Source organism: Macaca fascicularis, chromosome 2 (assembly GCF_037993035.2).
Source record: "Macaca fascicularis isolate 582-1 chromosome 2, T2T-MFA8v1.1".
Taxonomy (NCBI): Eukaryota; Metazoa; Chordata; class Mammalia; order Primates; family Cercopithecidae; genus Macaca; species Macaca fascicularis.
Window position 1 is genome coordinate 129,693,056 of NC_088376.1, and position 11,851 is coordinate 129,704,906.

The 11,851-nt window shown below is 43.0% G+C and overlaps 1 pseudogene; it reads right to left on the reverse strand.

The window, feature by feature from the left end:
- Positions 1–6,902: 6,902 nt before the first annotated feature.
- LOC135969456 (transcription elongation factor A protein-like 8) lies at positions 6,903–8,310 on the reverse strand (annotated as a pseudogene).
- Positions 8,311–11,851: the final 3,541 nt, after the last annotated feature.

An 11,851-nucleotide genomic window follows, 5' to 3' on the forward strand; every position in this document is an offset into this window, starting at 1 on the left:
AGAGCAGCCTGAGGAAATACCATCAACCCCAGGCAGGGCTGCATGTGACTTTCAAGGGCCCAAGGACCTCATGTCTTCATAAGCCCCTTCCTTTATTTAAAAAAAGTTAAAAATTACATTGAAGACTGCATTTGTATAAAGAGGAATATAATCCAGCCTGAATTTATTATAGATCCATTATTACTACGTTCATTTCTCTTCCTTTTTGAGACAAGTTCTCACTCTGTCACCCAGCCTGGAGTGCAGTAGTGTGATCATGGGCTCACTGCAGCCTCAACGACCTGGGCTCAGGTGATCCTTCTACCTCAGCCTCCCAAGTAGCTGGGAGCACAAGTGCATGCCACCACACCCAGTTAATTTTGGAATTTTTTGATAGAGATGGGTTTCACTATGTTTCCCAGACTGGTCTCAAACTCCTGGGCTCGAGCAATCTGCCCGCCTTGGCCTCCTAAAGTGCTAGGATTACAGGTGTGAGCCGCCACACCCGGTCTTCTTCCAGTTTTAAAAGAAATTAAAATCAAAATACTTTCATGAGCCTTTAAAAGTATCATGGGCCCTGGGCATTGTGTTTGTTGTACCTACAATGGGCAAGTTGGCCTTGGTTCCAATGCTTGAAAGAGAGGCTGGGGAAAGGGGAAGTTTGGAAGCATCAAGGTTGGGGGTTCCTAACCTAGATAAACTCGCATGGGGAAAATGTTCTTAGTTTTCTACAGTCTACAACTAGAATTAAACATTTCCTTCCATTATGACTGTAGGCAAAAAACCATACCTGCATTGACAGCACAAGCTACTCTGTCACCAGCAGAAATGACTGGTATTTTCAGATCACATTACTGTAGTGGTACATGTCTAAACTAGCATTTTTTCTCATCCCTTCTTCAAAATTATGGTAGTTATTAGACTGGCTGCTAGATCATGCTATAGGATGTATTACCAAAGAAGTTCATATGTTATTATAATTATGATTTTAAAATGTAAATACTGTGTTTTAATATAATTTTTTCTTTTATAGTTCTGCATATGTTGTTTTATGCATTTCAAAACCTTATTGTGAGAAGGGGTCCCCAGGCTTCAGCAGACTGGTAAAAAGTTCACACCCAGGAAATGGTGAAGAAACCCACACTAAGTGTCTAGAGTTCATAAATGGGGCCCTTCCCTTAGTTTCATCCCTCCAAATGGTGAGGAGGAGACTCTTACACAGCTCTGCCCATCTGCAAGAAAAGCCCAGGACAGGGTTAAAGAATTGCTGGTAGAGCTTAAAGTCACACCCCAGGTGTGCAGCCTAATAAGGTGCTAATTGGAAACCAGGTGAGCAGAGGGTGGGAGCCCAGATGGTTGCCTTGGGTGTTTTTTTCCTTGAGTCTTGGTTGTTGTAACAGTATCAACCCCCTCCCGGGTGGAAACAGGCTGAGTGCCTCCCTCTGTCATGCCTCTTTGCAGAAAATTCCACTGTTGTGGTCCTAGGGTAGGCCTAGATTTTTAGTTTTACTTACATTTGTTCTTAACCTTCGCTGAGCAGCACTTCCTGTGTGCCACGCAGTTTGCTAAGTGCTTTAATGCATTATCTCTTTCAGGCTTCACAACCACTCCATGGGGAAGGCACTCTTGTTATTTCTATATTTATATATGAGGCAATAGAGGGAGGCTCAATGCAACAAGTGATTTGCCTAAATCCACACAGGCAGCAAGTGGTGGGTTGGGATCTGAACTTGATCTCATTCTTCCAAAAGTCTCTTTCCCTTAAACTTTTGGTTTGTTTGTTGTTTTGTTTTCCTTTAACAGAACTTTTTTTCTTTTATTTTTAGTTGACATGTAATAATTGTACATCTTTATGAGAAACTGAGTGATATTTTGACACACATATATACACCATGTGTAATGATCAAATCAGGGTATTTAGCATATCCACCACCTCAACCATTTATCATTTCTTTGTGTTGTGAACATTCAGAATCCCCTCTCAGCTGGGCATGGTGACTCACACTTGTAATCCCAGCACTTTGGGAGGCTGAGGCAGAAGGATAACTTGAGTCCAAGAGTTTGAGACCAGCCTCAGCAACACGGCAAAACCTCGTCTCTGCTAGAAATACAAAAAATCAGCTGGGTGTGGTGGCGTGCACCTGTAGTCCTAGCTACTCAGGAGACTGAAGTGGGAGGATTGCTTGAGCCTGGGAGGTCAAGGCTGCAGTGAGCCATGATCATGCCACAGAACTGCAGCCTGGGTGACAGGGTGAGACCCTTCTCAAACAAACAACCCCCACCCCATCCCCTCTTTTAGCTATTTGAGAATATGCAGTAAATTATAGTTAACCACATTCACTCTATAGTGCTGTAGGACACCAGAACTCATTTCTCCTGTCTAGCTGTAATTTTGTATCTGTTAACCCACCCTTCAACAGAACTCTGAATTTTAAGGATGTAGCACATCTCAGACACTTCAGCCGATAGGCAGTGATCACAGATGGAGCTTCTAAAGAAGGGGCTTACTAGAAGATAAAATGTGACTACACGAACATGGTAGGGCCCTAGAATTCCAAGCCTCCTGGAGTGGAGGACGGCCTTCCTCCTCATACGCAACCCTTGTTGCTCTGTGATAATCATAAAGGCTGACATTAAGCAGGTCTTGTGTGTGTTTTGGTGGGGTGCTGAGGCAAAGAGAAAAAAACTATCCTCTTGAGGTAAAGGTCATACAACTCCAACACACAAATGCTTGAATTTTTAATTGAAAAGTTAAGAGAAAAAAAGTCACGTCTCTGTTCCTTGTTGCTTCTTGGTTACGTTCCAGTCTCCTACTGATGGAGCTTTGAGAGAAGTAGCTTGTTTTAATGTGGAACACCAAAGGTTGGGTGGGTTTGCCATCAGAATTGCTCTATGCTGGGTCTGGGGTCAGCTTCTCTCCATCTTATCTTCAACCACCCAGAAAGGTCAATGCTCAGATGCAACAACTCCACAAGGCACCTACCCTTTGTCACCATCTGTTTATATCCCGAAGGAAGATTTGATATTGCAAAATCCTGAAATTTAGAGCAAGCGGAGCAAGGAACAGTCCATTCCTTGTTTTAAATCAAGTTGTCATAATCCAAAGGCAAGCTCCAACTTTAATAACAAACACTCAGTGTTATGACATTTTACCTTTTCCAACTATTTATGTAGGCCCAAATATTGTGTTTAAATTTTAAACTATACAGTTAACATAAAACAGTCCACTTTCTTAGATACAGTAAAAATAAAGCTAGTGATGCCAATTTTGTTTCCCTTTTAGGCCTCATTCTTTAAATAGATTATTCATTCAATGAATGTCTGTTGAATGCTCAGTGTCAGACACCGTGCTTGACACAGCATGCCTCCAAATGAACCAGCGTTAGTCCTTGTGCTCTGAACACCATAGAGAAAGAGAAAGAAAACAATGGCAGCCACTCTTAAAATGACCTGTGCTTTTCCATCTCCAATGTCCAAAGAAGTATCAGAGATGATCTGCATTCCCTTTTCAGTCCTCTCCAAGCCCTGTCCTCCCAAACCAAGTCATAATGAGATCTAAAAGCGGCAGGGTCTCAAACATCACGAGAGTAAAGCCTGAATCACATTTGGAGTATGGTTTTTCAGCAGTTTTAGGAACTCAGGCTGTGAAACGCAGGAATGAAAGTGGTGGAGAAAACAGTATTTTTCAGTCACCCAAAGAAAGATGAAATGTATGATGCTCCGTGGACTTGGCATCCGTACTCCTCATCCCACTCTCAGATGGCAATTGGATTTTAACAAGGAGTAGGGTTTGTGGTTTGGGAAATACAGCATTTTTACTGCCTTGGGTCATATTTGAAATATTTGCAGCCGTTTAAAATAGCGTAATGTTATTTTTTCCCTTGTCTTCAAAACAAACCCAGCAAGCTTTTCTAAGTCATAACAACAAGCATAAAATTGGGACATTGGAAAACCCATGGGCAGGGCTTTGGAAAATCCACTCTCCCTCAGGACGGGTGTTTAGATTTGGTTGCAAAGGATCGTTAGCTTCTTGGAGGCCCACCTGACCTTGAATGACTTTGGGACCCTGAAGGAAGGAGGAAGGACTCCATGGGCCACAGAATTGGGATGTCCCACCCAACTGCTCTTCAGTGCAATAATAGAAGTGTGCACAGAGGCTTTGGGGCTTTCCTTTTAGCTAAGATGCCCTGTTTTTACCCTGGAAATTTCTTTGAAAAAAAAAAACCCAATCCAGAGACTCATGTTTATTTAAGTGAGCAATTCCCAATACCCATTGGTTTGGAGTTCTGTCCTGTGAGCCATGCTATCTGGGGCCTATCCCTGCCAAAAGGCCTCAGGTGGGGCCAAACATTGAAACAAAGAAGTGAACTGGCCTCAGATGCAAGGGTACCCAGCTTTCTGTTAATTAGTAAAATGAAAGGTAATCAATCTTTGCCCAGAAAGAAATACACACACACACACACACACACACACACACGCACGTATGTGTATATATATATGTGTGTTTGTATATGTGTATGTATGTGTATATATATGCACACTTATGTAGCAGACAATGATGTTTGGTCAACCATAATTTTGGTGTACCATTTCTGTATTTAGATATATTCAGATACACAAATGCTTACCATTGTGTTACTGTTGCTTACAGTATTCAAGACAGTAGCATGATCTACAGGTTTGTAGCTAGGAGTAGTAGACTACGCCATATAGCTTCAGTGTGTAGGCTATACCGTCCAGGTTTGTGCTATAAGTGCATCCTAGGATGTTCACACAATAGTAAAACTGCTTTTACCAAGACATATCCCTGTTGTTAAGCAATGCATGGATGTATTAATATACAGTAAATATATAGTTATATAGTAAACATAACAGTTAATATTTCTTGAGCATCTCCTAGTCCATACCCCAATTAATCCTCATAACAATCCTATGAAATGTGTACTATTATTATTCCAGTTTCTTGATGGAGAAAACTGATGTGTAGGGGGTAAAGTAACTTGCCCAAGGTCACACAGCCTGGAGGCAGGGGAGCTGCGGTTTCCATCCTGGCAGCTGCCTGCGGAGAAGGAGCGAGCTCTCCTGTGTGTTACCATTACACACCCTGGCTTGTTTGTGAGGTCCAGATTTAAATACATCCATATTTCAGGTATCAGAAATTCTGAAAACCTGATGATGAAGGAAAGTGTTTGAGGACTTTCCTTTTGATTCTTGTTATTAAAGAAAAGATAAATGCAATTCTCTAATTATGTGGAAGACATAAGAAAACAAATCAAAGTGAATTGAAACACATTTTCCCAGGCCTGGCAAAGTGGCTTCCACCTGTAACCCTAGCACTTTGGGAGGCTGAGGCCGGTGGATCACTTGAGGCCAGGAGTTCGAGACCAGCCTGGCCAACATGGTGAAAACCTGTTTCTACTAAATATACAAAAAATTAAAATAAAATAAAATTAGCTGGGCTTGGTAGCGCATGCCTGCAATCCCAGCTACTAGGGAGGGGGAGGCACGAGAACTGCTTGAATCTGGGAGGTGAAGTTGCAGTGAGCCAAGATTGTGCCACTGCACTCCAGCCTGGGCGACAGAGCCAGACTCTGTCTCAAAACAAAACAAAACAAAAACAAACACAAACAAAAATTCCAACATGTTTTGCCTATTTTAACCCCTCTATATCCTCTCCCAAAGAGAGCAAAAGAATAAAGAAAAAGAAGAAGAAAAGCCCTTTATTTGTTTCTACTTTTTGAAATTACCTTTTCCAATTTTTAAATTCGTGGTTTCAAGAATATAAGAAAAAGAAATGACAAAAGCTGCTTCTGAAGCGGAGGAGGAAGCCACTGTGCTCAGCAGGCCTAGAACTGATGGGGGCCGGTCTGTCGGGGTCTGGGCTGGAGTGTGGGAGAATCCTCTTTGCAGGGAGGACACGGGAACGCTTTCAGTGTCCTGGGATAAAAGACTTCAGAAGAAAGGCGCCTCTCAATGAATGGTGCTCAAAATGGGCTTGAAAACAGGGGAAACGGGCCCTCTCAATGAAAAGCCGAAAAAGTGCCTTTTTTGTTGATTCCCTCACTGTGAGGCACTGCTCTTCCCCCATCATCCTCCCTGACCTCTTCCCCAGCTCATCTCATTGGGTCCAGAGAAAAGGCCTCTTGTTGTAACCCCATCTGCCTGCCACTCATCCACGTTCTTTTATCTCTGCCCAGGGCCTGGCAGTTGGGCTGAGGTTTCAGCTGCCAGAAATTTTGGGTTTCACATAGAATATTCCCAAGATGGGCATCTGAGAAATGTCAGTTTACATCAAAATTGCCTTCTCCAACGAATAGCCAGAAAGCTTTCTTTCCCTAGCAAGGTCGAGAAATAATTCTCTTTCCAAGATCATGCCAGCACAAACTCAGATCCACTCTCCACAAGGCCTGACTTAAAGGGACAGGAAACCACCTTGGTTTTACACTAAAAAAATGACTGAATTTTAAAGTTGGATTACAGATGGAAAATTAGTCATCTTTCCTTTTTTGACGGTGCTTTGTGTAACAATGAATATTGCACTATAACAAATTCTTGAGAACAGGAGTTGTAGCCAAGGTCATAGAGGAAAGTTTTGGGTGATGTTAAAAAAATCACCAATCCATAACAACTTGTGTAGTTGGCAAAGTCAAATGGATGGTGGGGTGAGGATGAAGATAAAAGGATAAAGAAGAGAAAGCAGAATTTCTTAGAGACATTTCACTGATCCATAGGAAGTTCTGTAACAAAGGGAACAGAGCACTCTTTGAAGTGGAAGATTGGGCCACTCGACTGAGTTGGTTAGAATGCACAGGACAGAAACTGCGAGAAAGTCTGGTTTTTTAACCCTGCAGGAAATCTCTGCTCATAATGATCATTTCAAGCATTGGTACATTCATCCCAAAGACAACACTAGATTCTAACTGTTATGCAGAGGAAAATTCAGGCATAAGGATGGGTAGAGATGTCTCCAGATTGAAGACTGACAGGTTCTTTAGCCCCAGGTCTGAATAGGAGCAAGTCAGCAGAAGCAATAAAGCATAGAAACCCTGTTTTCTATTCACCCGCTTCCAGGGTTGTCCTTTGTTAGGCTGATTGTTGTCTAGAGTGGAGGTGGAAGGTGGCAGGGTAGGGGTGGGGTTGGGATGTGGGAAGGCAGCGAGCCACCAGAGGGTTTGGGGTTGGGGTAGAGTTTGGCCCATAGATTCCCATAGGTGGTGAAGGCCTGGCAGCCTCTCTCCATCCCTTACCCACCTCACCCTCCCTTGTTTTCCTCTCCCTGTGGAGAATAAGCAAAATCTTCTGGTCAGCTTATTTTCCCTTTCAGCAGTAGTTCTAACCCTGGAGGCAGAGTGGCCTTTCTAAAATAAAAGTGAGAACCTAACCGTCTAGCTGAAAATCCTGCAATGCTGCCCATCATCCCAAGGTAACCTATAGTCCTCCCCATGGCCCAAATGTGGGGTGACTCTTGAAGTGATCAACCAAAGGACTCTTTTTTTTTTTTTTTTTTTTTAAAAAAACAATTACTTTACCGAAGTATGGTAAAAGGACGTATTTGAAAGTGAAAATGGGTGCAGGGAAAATCATGCCAGGGCAACATCACTGACCCAAAAGGCCCTTGGAGACCTGGTCCCTGCCTCCCTCCTCAGCCTCTTCTGATCTCCCACTTCCCTCTGCTCTCTCTGTGGCTTTGATGCCAGATTCCTTTTGTCTCTAGCGCCCTGTCCCACTTCAGGGCCTTCACGCACTCTCGTCTCTCTGCCTGGCTCACTTCCCTTTATCCATCTCTCCTGGCTAGTGTCTGTGGGTCTCTCCTACAGTCTCTGCTCTATCTCGGGAAGTCTTCTGTGTTGTGTTTTGTGTATTTTTGTTTTTGTTTTGTTTTTTTTTTTTTTGCTAACAGAAAGAAAGCAGGGACCAGATCTTAATATCAGACAAAAATGAATGGAAGGCCTGAAGCACAGAGGTTATGGCTGGCTGTGAGAATGTCTTTGCTTCCACTGGATCTTCACCAACTTGTTCTTATTCTTCCTATCTCTTCCGTAAGTCTTTCCAACTCATCTGCTGTTACCATTTCTCCAGGATCCTAATGCCTAACACGGAGCATCCTCTTTAAATCCCCAGCCAGGCCCAGTCAGCCCTTGTCTGGGGTTTCCTTCTGCTTCCTGGCTTACACCTTTTGATGAGGGCTGAGGCTTCCTTCTGCCTCCTGGGGGATACCTTTCCCAGGGTGGACTCCCTCAGCCTTTGGCATGTTCTGTGGATTTTCTTCATTTTCTTCACAAGACTTGTGCATTTTGAGTATTTTTTATTATTTCCTTTTAGAATAAATTGATCTTGAAAGGATCTTCTCCAGCAATAGGGAGTGGCTACAGGGAAATAGGCCTTGGACCATAAACCCTGTGTGTTTTATGGTCTCAAGGACCAGGGGTGACCAAAGATGCAGTCACTGCTGGGTAATATGAACAAAGAAATGAATGAGCAAATGGATGAATGAATGACCAATTATTTCCCTTTGGCTTGGTCAGCTTGAGCTGCCATATAGGCTGCATGACTGAAGCAACAGACATTTTTCTCTCACAGTTCTAAAGACTGGAGTCTGAGATCGGGTACCACCATAGTTGGATTCTGATGAGGGCCCTCTTGATATATCCTCACATGACAAAGAGAAAAAGAGAGGAAGGAGAGGGAATATCTCTGGTGTCTCTTCTTGTAAGGGCACTAATTCCATCACAAGGGCCCCATTCTCATGACCTCACCTGAACCCAATTGCCTCCCAAAGGCCCTATCTCCAAATACTATCATACTGGGGGCTAGGGCTTCAATGTATGAAATCTTGGTAGGACACAATTCAGTCTAGAGCACCCTTTAATTCTCTAAATAAATGAAACAATATGTTGAACAAATCTGCTTACTGAGTAATATCTTGCAGCATAAATTGTTCATCAGGTCATTCCTATAGTTTCTAAATTACTTTTTTAAACTATTTTAACATTTCCATATGTTTTAAAACTGTTTAAAACCACTTTAAAAGCTATTTATTTATTTATGTATTTATTTTTGAGATGGAGTCTTGCTCTGTCACCCAGGCTGGAGTGCAGGGGTGTGATCTCGGCTCATTGCAACCTCCACCTCCCAGGTTCAAGCAATTCTCTGCCTCAGCCTCCCGAGTAGCTGAGATTAAGGTGCCCACCACCATGCCCGGTTAATATTTTGTATTTTTAGTAGCAACAGGGTTTCAACATCTTGGCCAGGTTGGTCTTGAACTCCTGACCTCAGGTGATCCACCCATCTCGGCCTCCCAAAGTGCTGGGATTACAGGCAGGAGCCACGGCGCCTAGCAAAACTATTTATTTTAAAATAATTACTGATTCACAGCAAGTTGCAAAAATAAAACAGAGTCCCTGTGTACCTATCACCTAGTTTCCTCCAGTGGCAACATTTTACATAACTACAGTTCGATATGAAACCAGGACAGCAGTATTGGTATAATCCACAGATCTTATTTGAATTTTGGCAGTTTTACATGCACTTTACATTTGTATATTGTGTGTGTGCATATACTTCTATGCAATTATATGTGTAGATTTGTGCAACCACCACCACAACCAAGACACAGGACTGCTCTGTCACCACAAAGATCTGTTGAGCAACTCTTTTTTTTTTTTTTGAGATGGAATATCTCTTTCACCCAAGCTGGAATGCAATGGCATGATCTTGGCTCATTGCAACCTCCGCCTCCCAGGTTCAAGAGATTCTCCTGCCTCAGCCTCCTGAGTAGCTGGAATTATGGGCATCTGCCACCATGTCCTACTAATTTTTCTATTTTTAGTAGAGACAGGGTTTCACCATGTTGGCCAGGCTGATCTTAAACTCCTGACCTCAAGTGATCCACCTGCCTCAGTCTCCCAAAGTGTTGGGATTACAGGCGTGAGCCACCGCGTCCGGCCTATCCAGTCTACTATTGATGGGTTTTTAGGTTGATTCCATGTCTTTGCTATTGTGAATAAGGCTGCAATAAACATACATGTGGGTGTGTCTTTACGGTAGACCTATTTAATAACTTTTTTCTTTTAAACATCTATCAGCATGTGCCTTTAGGATAGATCTATTTAATAACATTTTTCTTTTAAACATTTATCACATTAAAAGTGGTATTGAGGCCAGGCATGGTGGCTCGTGCCTGTAATCCCAGCACTTTGGGAGGCCAGGGTGGGAGGATTGCTTGAGCTTAGGAGTTTGAGATTAGCCTGAGCAACATAGTGAGACCCTGTCTATACAAAAAAATTAAGAAAAAAAAAAAATAGCCAGTGTGGCGGCGCATGCCTGTAGTCCTAGCTACTCATGAGGGTGAGGTGGGAAGATTGCTTGAGTCCAGGAGATCGAGGCTGTAGCGAGGTCTGATTGTGCCACTGCACTCCAGTCTGGGTGACAGACTGAGACCTGCCTAAAAGAGTAAAAATAAATAAAGTGGTGTTCAATTTCTGTCCTTTAATCTCCTTACAGTCAGGGCCCTTCCTGTACTTGTCCTTTCTCCAGCACCTAGCTCAGTGCCAGCACAGCGTAGGCACTCAAAGCACTTTTGCTGGATGAAGGAGTAAGTGGGATCCTGTTTTGTGGATGGCTTGTTGGATCTAAACTGATTTCTCTTAAGTAGAAACTATTCATTCATTTGCCAAATGATGCGTTTCCCCTCAGGTTCTACTGGATTTTTTTTTTTTTTTTTTTAAATCAAGGAAGAAGGGAATGAATGTGCTAGCAGCTGCTAGTCTAAGCAGCCGCTAGCCTAAGCAGCCTGATTATGGTGTTCACAATGTCTCCTGCCCCCCCTCACTATTTTGAAGTAAGCACAGGAAATTACGTAAATTGGCAATAAGAGTCCAGCAGTTGGGATCGGGGAGGTATGCATATTTGCGTATCCAATTTTCTGCTCCCCTACCAAGAGAACACATGGAGCTTTGACCTTCCATATGTTTTTAATGCGTGTCGGAGATAAGTGTTCCAACAAGTTGGAAGCAACAGGTTGAGTTTTCTGCACCCCCCTTCTTCCATCTGAAGCTGCTTCAAGCAGGCTGTGCATATGTGGGAGAGACAAAACAACCTCCCATGGCACTAGGCCTTCTCAGAATGTTCTGGACTCCTACCCTCTTGAGTTGTTTAATCTGGAAATCTTCCCTGACTTGCAGGGCTGGATTAGGTGAAACCTCTTGCTCCTAGCACCCTGTTTATCTTGCGAGGCACAGACGATGCTGTGTTCTGGAATTGACTGTGTTCTGGTCTGTCACCCACATTAGACTGTAAACCTGAGAAGATTAGGGCCCCGTCTTTTTCTCTACCTTGTTTCTGGTGCCTGGCATCATGCCTGACCCAGAGTTGGGGCTGAGGATGTATTTGTTAGATGAATGAAGAAATGACTAGAAGGGAAATAAGAGCATTAATCAGAGCTTTCTGACAGTCAACAAGTCATCCAGACTTCTGACACCCATATGTTCTGGTTCTTATTGCAAGAATCACCAAAGAGTATGGTTGTTCATCCTCTAATTCTAACTACAGGCAGCTGCAGCCACACCTGGCTAATTTTTTTTTTTTTTTTTTTTTTTAAGTAGAGATGGAGTTTCACCATGTTGGCCAGGCTGGTCTGGATCTCCTGACCTCAAGTGATCCGCCCACCTTGGCCTCCCAAAGTGCTGGGATTATAGGTGTGAGCCACCGCACCCGGCCTTAGATCTGCATTTCTAACACGTTTATTGGTAATATCGATGCTGCTCTTCTGGGACCACAGTTTGAGAACGTCTTTAATAATAAATAGAGAAATTATACTCAAATTACATTTACTGCAATACTGAAATCTGCATCGCATAATTTTTAAAAATGG